Here is a 7,500-nt window from a genome sequence, read left to right as displayed (position 1 = left end):
AGTAAAAGATTAGTTTCCCCCTAAAACAAAATCTGTCATCATTTATTTTCCATCAAGCTGTTCCAAACCTGTATGAGTTATTTTGAAGAATGAAGACCGTTAATAATCCTCATTGACTTCCATAGTATTTTTTTGTTTTGTTTTTCCTACTATGGCAGTCAATAGGGACCGTCAACTGTCTGGTTACCAATGTGCTTCAAAAGAAACTCATACAGGTTTGGAACAACTTGAGGGAGAGTAAATTATGACATAATTTTAATTTTAGGGGGAACTATCCCTTTAATGCTATATTTCTGGGCTACAATGGCAGTTGGTATTCTATTCTATTAAATTCTTGTTCTATATTGTTTAGGCAACAACATGGCTTCAACTAAGTCACACAAAGGCATGAGCGATGCTGACTGGCTTGCGCGTCTGGAGAGTTTTGCCCGAACTGGAGTTTGGCCATCCAGGGAGGGAAATAGACCTTCTCCCCGACAAAAAAGATGGCATGAGTTATATCAGAAGGTAAATTATGCAGCTAGATTCATGAGCAAACTAATAAACTTGTGTGATAATACATTGTGCTATTTTTTTTATATGTATTAATAAGTAATTATTTACAATGTAAATACAATGTAGTATGGTTATAATTATGATGACATGGGTGTCTTGAAATAATGTGTACAACAGTGTCACAGCTATACTTTATATTTATGTTCATAGATAGAAAAGTGCCCTCTGCAAATGAGGGGGCAGACCACCCTTATGAAGGAAGCACAAAAGTGTATTTGTGGATTTCACAAGGTAACTCCAATTAGCCTAGTTCAAGTTGCATAAATAGATGTGTTTGCAATATCAATTTGTCTTTATGTCTAAAGTCATATTATGAATACTGTATAATATTATGTCCCTGGTTTATCTTATAAGCATGTATCACAGGTTCATCCACCAGTCACAGTGGAGGCATCACAGAGCACCCCTGCCCAAAGTACACCCTCCAGTGATGTGGCACGTCCTGCAAAGATGGCCAAACTGACATTGTCAATGGTAAGCAGACCTTACTGCAGACATTGAAATATCTCAAACTTTTCCTATAGTGTTACAGGTTTTGTTATCACTAACTATGACAAACCTTTTCAGTTTGAAAAGTCAAGGTTTGGAGGCTCACATGTGGCAGCAGCCAAACCTAATTTGAACATTCAGAGGAAAACATCTCAGGTTAATATGAAAGAATTAGTTAGACATCACTTTATCACTACATAATTTTGTTTAATAAAAAAACATTTTGCGATCCCCTTAATAGATTATTCATAATGTTTGACTCCACAGACCAGTTCAGCCGCAGCTTCATGCCCACCCTCTCATCCTTGTCCTCCTCCTCCTCCTTCTCCTCCATCCCCCAAACCCCATCGGCCTGTCATTCAGTCCTCCTCATCCTTCTTCCTTCCTCCAGCCCAGAGATCACAGCGGATCAAAGAAACAGCAACACCATCAACTAATTCTGAGTCTGCTGTTGTGAGGGGCCCAGTAAGATGTCATTCAAAATACAAACATGCCTTCATCATTTAATGCTCTCTTACGCCTGCTTCACACATACTCCGACTGCAGTTCATATGCAGTGCGTGCTGCAGTACGTATGCGATGCAGGAGCAGTGCCTGCTATTGTGCTTTCACATATGCCACGTTTGCAGTGCGCAACTTAACCGCAGTTGAGTACTACAAACACAGCATTTATTCATAATTTTTTATTTCAAATCCAAAAGTTGTTAATGACTATGGCTTGTCAGCATTGCAATTCTCTTTGTATACACTCTTTTATAGATGTCATGTTTAAACGCACAACATTTAAACGTTATATTAAATTAATTACTTTATATTTATATAGCCTAGAACTTTATATTTATATATTATATTGCTTACACAAGTGGCAAAACATAGGCTATAGCTTATATAATGACAAACATTTTAAATTAGAACTTACAATAGACAAAAAAAGTCGTCTCTCGTTATTTCTTTCATTTTTAAATCTTTAAAAAAAAAATTTTTTTACAAGAAATCCTGCAGGTCATAAAGAACTTTGTTTTTCCACCTCCAAGAAAGGACGAGTGCTCTCCATTATGTCTCTTTGTTTACCTAAATGCCAGGTAAGGGACATTTTCCTTGCTTTACCCGAGGCAAAAGGCCATGTGTTGACTTTGAAACAGAGTAGACTTTAAGTCCACCGCATCAATGCATGTTTATTTTAGTGCGAACAATGCACTGACCTTTAATTCAGCGCGTGCAGCAAAAAAATAGTGAACGCTCTAACCGGTTAACATGGGTACGGAAACAAATACGCACTGCAAACAGAGTATGTGTGAAACAGGCATTATTTAAGGCAGGTTAGGGCTACCCTAACCCTAGGCCTAGCCTAACCCTTATTTAAACCAGTGTTTTTGATAATATCAGCAGGTCTCATCTCAGCCAGAAGACCCTGCAGATCTCCCACTACTGTGGCCACAGACAATGCCACAGCAGGACCAGAAGTGGGTGTCGGAAGCACTTTTTAGGGTTAACGCAAAAGGAAAGCAGGAGCTGCGTGAAAACCTTCAGTTGTGGTATGACCCCCCACCACCAGCCCTGTTGTACCACCAAGCCCCAACACCTGATAGATTTTTTTCACAGCGACTCTTGCTCTGGATGCCGTATAGGCTATGGAAGGTACGACTCCAGTGTACTAACCCTGCCTGTGCCAGTTATCAGCTGTGTGGTGGTGGTCTGCACAGGAGGGTACGACAGGTGTTAGATATTGACAGATACTATAACCTGGTGACAGAGACCCTGATCTGTACCAGGTGTAGAACCAGCTACCTGTCCTGGAGTCATGCTGTGCTGCAGCAATTGGACCTGGCCCATCGATCTGAATTTAGAATCATTCTCACACGCAAGTAATTACTTTGCAGTCATATGTGCTCATATGCTACCTTTGATAAATATATACTACTATAATTAGATACTTGATAATAAGATACTTGAATGATTACTTTTTTCCAAGGTATGCCTGTGACATTCGAGTTATTCGTTTGTTGCGTGAGAGGGGCATGGGAAATGGCCCAGTGAGGATCATCGGCCAGCTGAAGGAGAACCACACTGAGGAGTGGTTACAACGTGTGTCTCGGTACACATCGATGTGTGTGGCCTTTTTGGATAATCCTGGCCTGCTTCCACTGCACTTTCAGGAGCCGCCACCACTTGTTCCAGTACCTAGCTACAAATGGCTTCTCACTGTTTACAGTCAGGACATCCTCAACAGGCTTGATCACATCAAGGCCAGCATTACATCCACATATGGATCGATTTTAAAAATGGACTCAACTAAGAAGGTCAGAGGAGCTGCTTTAATGACTGTACCGTTATCTATAATGTATTGTTAGACCAAAAGAGCTTTATTTGTAAATTTTACTCATTCAATGTATGTTGTATTATTTACTATGTTTATTGTTTCTTTCAGATCACGAAGAAGTTGAGTGGGCCTGCGAAAGGCACAGCACAGTGGCTTACCTCAGTTGGCAATGAGGTAGGTCAGGTGCTGATGAGTGTCCTGACTGCGAATGAAGGAGCTGGGTTAGACCTCATGGCTGCAGGACTCGTGGAGAGATACCAGAGAGCTGGTGTTGATCCTCCCACTATCTTATATGTGGACTGTGACTGTTGCAAGGAAGTGGGAGAGACTAAACTGAAGAGGAGGTTCAGTGGCTGGCCCAATATCATCATCCGCCTAGACATTTGGCATTTTATGCGGCGTCTGGCAGTAGGGTGCACAACTGATGCCCACCAGTTGTATCCTACTTTTATGTCTAGGTTGTCGTCATGTATTTTTGAGTGGGATGCAGGGGATCTCACTCTGCTGAGAAGGGCAAAGAAGGAGCAACTCACCCAACAGGGCTGGCCTGCAATGACGGAGGCAGAGATTGACCGTCATATAAGCAAAGATGAGCTGGCCCAACACTGCAGGAGAAGAACACGAGGAGAGGAAACAACTATGCGCCTCCTTGATATGCTCATCAGAGAGCTCATGGGTGGCAAGGGGAATGACGCCCTTGGTGTTCCTCTCCTTGACAGTGTAAGGATGCAGCACATCTGGCAAGTCCAGAGGCGGCACATTACCTGTATTCAGGACCCTCCAGATGTGCCCCTCTACACGGAAACTGGAACCATAAACAAGGGCGGGATTGTTCTAAAGACATATAGGTGTGCCAGAGGCTCCACTTCCCTGGAATCATTTCACTGCCACCTAAACAGATTTATTCCAGGTTTGTCATGACAGAATAGACCATATCTTGCCACTAATTCCTGTTTATTTATATACTTGCAGTAAACCAATTGCATTTTCTCTTTTGTAGTTTCTTAAAACAATGTTTGGCTTTCTATTTCTTATTCTAGGGAATAGCGCAAACAGCCTGAACTTCCAGATTTACCTCCTGGAAGGTTTGTTACGCTGGAATCAGGACCGGGCTGCAGCTGCTGTTGCAGGTGGAGGTGGAGGTTCAACCCTGCGTACTTACACAGGGGAGCTGGTTTACTCTGTCAACGAGAACTACAATAAGTTGTATGGCAGGAAATTGGTCACTAGCTTCACTCCACCTGCAGTTTACACAGGTAAACATATTTTGATCAATGCAGTTCACTAGGTAGCATGTTTTTGTTAAAACTGCAAGTGATTTTGGTCAATAATGTCATTTTGACAGATCAGAGAAAAATTATACTATCAGAATTTTTGCATACTGGACTCTTTGTTGTAGGTTTCAGGGAAAATAAATGACATACTAGAATATAGAGTAATTCTGTCTTTTTACAATGTCCTCTGAGTTACATATTTTTTGTTTATGCAAAAGCTGAATATTTATTTAAAAATATTTACTACATTTCAGAATAAACCTTTCTGATTCATTTCCTTTAAAATGTTTTCTGTTACAAATATTTCCTCAGGGGAGCTTATTGGAGTGCAGTACTTGTTGAGGCAGAATAGTCAGCCCCTGGAGGACATGTGCCCTACCTCTGATAGGACCTCTCAGTTGCTGGAGGAGATAAATGTGGAGGAGCAAGTGGAAGAGGATGAGGGTTTCATTGATTTGTTGGGAGAGGAAGCCACAGTGGCAAATCTTGTGGCATCAGATGACTTGTTCCTTTCAAGTCCACCAGTTCTACCCACTGCACCTCTGCCCTGTGTCCAAGCTCCACCCGCTGCACCTCTGCCCTGTGTCCAAGCTCCACTCGCTGCCCCTCTGCCCTGTGTCCAAGCTCCACCCACTGCACCTCTGCCCTATGTCCAAGCTCCACCCGCTGCACCTCTGCCCTATGTCCAAGCTCCACCCGCTGCACCTCTGCCCTATGTCCAAGCTCCACCCGCTGCACCTCTGCCCTATGTCCAAGCTCCACCCGCTGCACCTCTGCCCTATGTCCAAGCTCCACCCGCTGCACCTCTGCCCTATGTCCAAGCTCCACCCGCTGCACCTCTGCCCTATGTCCAAGCTCCACCCACTGCACCTCTGCCCTTGGTCCAAGCTTCACCTGCTGCACTTCTGCCCTATGTCCAAGCTCCACCCACTGCACCTCTGCCCTTGGTACAAGCTCCACCCGCTGCACCTCTGCCCTTGGTCCAAGATTCACCTGCTGCACTTCTGCCCTATGTCCAAGCTCCACCCACTGCACCTCTGCCCTTGGTACAAGCTCCACCCGCTGCACCTCTGCCCTTGGTCCAAGCCTCACCTGCTGCACTTCTGCCCTATGTCCAAGCTCCACCCACTGCACCTCTGCCCTGTGTCCAAGCTCCACCCACTGCACCTCTGCCCTGTGTCCAAGCTCCACCCGCTGCACCTCTGCCCTGTGTCCAAGCTCCACCCGCTGCACCTCTGCCCTGTGTCCAAGCTCCACCCGCTGCACCTCTGCCCTGTGTCCAGACTCCACCCGCTGCACCTCTGCCCTGTGTCCAAGCTCCACCCGCTGCCCCTCTGCCCTGTGTCCAAGCTCCTCCCGCTGCACCTCTGCCCTTGGTCCAAGCTTCACCTGCTGCACTTCTGCCCTATGTCCCAGCTCCACCCGCTGCACCTCTGCCCTGTGTCCAGACTCCATCAGCTGCACCTCTGCCCTCAGCAATGGTAAAATTTCCTTTTCTAGACAAATTGTTACTCATTTAGTCATTCACCCTCAAGCAGCAAATTCACAAACTCACAAATTTCACAAAGCATGTAATTACCTAACCAACAGTTATATTTTTTTAGGCTGTTGACGAGCACTGTATTCCTGGAATGGACCGGGTGGATGAGTTGGCGGAGTATCTGGTAGAGCTGCGCACACAGACGGGCCTCACACTTACTAACCAACAAGCTGCGATCATTGTGGGTTTGTGGCAGAACCTGGACCAATTTGATAAAGACAAGGTCATGTATGCTGCTCGTTATCAAGACAGGCTGCTTACAGGACGTTTTAGGTCCCCTAAAAAGAAAGCTGTCTTCACTCCTGGCGTCGAAAGCACAAAGAGGTGTGTTTTGGGTTCTAGCGGTTCTCCAGCACAGTGGCCTAAGTGCTGTCGCCTTGTTGAATTAATCTTCATAAGGCTATGTAACATCCACCGAAGCCCCAAAAAACAGCGGACAGAATCTCTGTCCAGATGGGATCTCATTCTTCGAGATTATAGAAAAATTCGGCAGCTAATCTTGAGCAATGGAACTGTAATGAGCGAAACAACCCTTCAGCTAGTGGAGGTTAACCAAAGGACCCTTACAACGTGGCACAATGAACGTTTAAAGGGTCAGGAGGTCTCAGTGCTGTTGCAAGGGTTGAAGCTTCCAGAGGCACGTCCAGTGGCATTGGATGCTCTGCCTCCAGCACGAGTGCAGCCTGTTGTGCCTCCACAATATAGCCACCAGCTGCATCACTACCAGATGCCACCAGACACAGCTGGACAGGCAAAGACGAAGTTCAGGAAAATCCAGCCCTCATCAACCTGCACATCTGCCACACCAACTGCCACGTTCCACCAGCCAAGGACAATTTTTCCAAAGCCGACAGCAACACACCCATTGTTTCCTGACACACCCACTGCCCCTGTTGGGTCTCAGATGCTACTGTTGCCCTGCCCAGCCCCATGTTCAGCCATTAACCCTGGAGCAATTTCCTCTTACCCACCTGCAAAAGACACAGCCACCCCAACCAAGCGGTCATACAATCGCTCTGTAAAATCAAATACGTGCAGAAAGTGTGGCCAATTTCGCACACAAGAAACTGGCCATAGCCAGTACAAAGGCAAAATATTTTGCCCAAATAAAGAAACAGTCACTAAGCAGCAGTGGTTACAGAATATGAGAAAATAACACACTTGTTTCTGTGATACATTCTGTTCTTTATCTTCCAGCCATATTTAATGCTAAAGTATTATACTGTGCACTTGTTTTTAAATTGTATGATTATTATTATTATTATTATTAAAGTTTTATGTGTAGAGGAAACAATATTAAGTATGTGTATATGTGAGTATGT

The sequence above is a fragment of the Pseudorasbora parva genome, chromosome 20 (assembly GCF_024679245.1).
Source record: "Pseudorasbora parva isolate DD20220531a chromosome 20, ASM2467924v1, whole genome shotgun sequence".
In the NCBI taxonomy this organism is placed as follows: Eukaryota; Metazoa; Chordata; class Actinopteri; order Cypriniformes; family Gobionidae; genus Pseudorasbora; species Pseudorasbora parva.
This window is presented reverse-complemented; position numbering follows the sequence as displayed.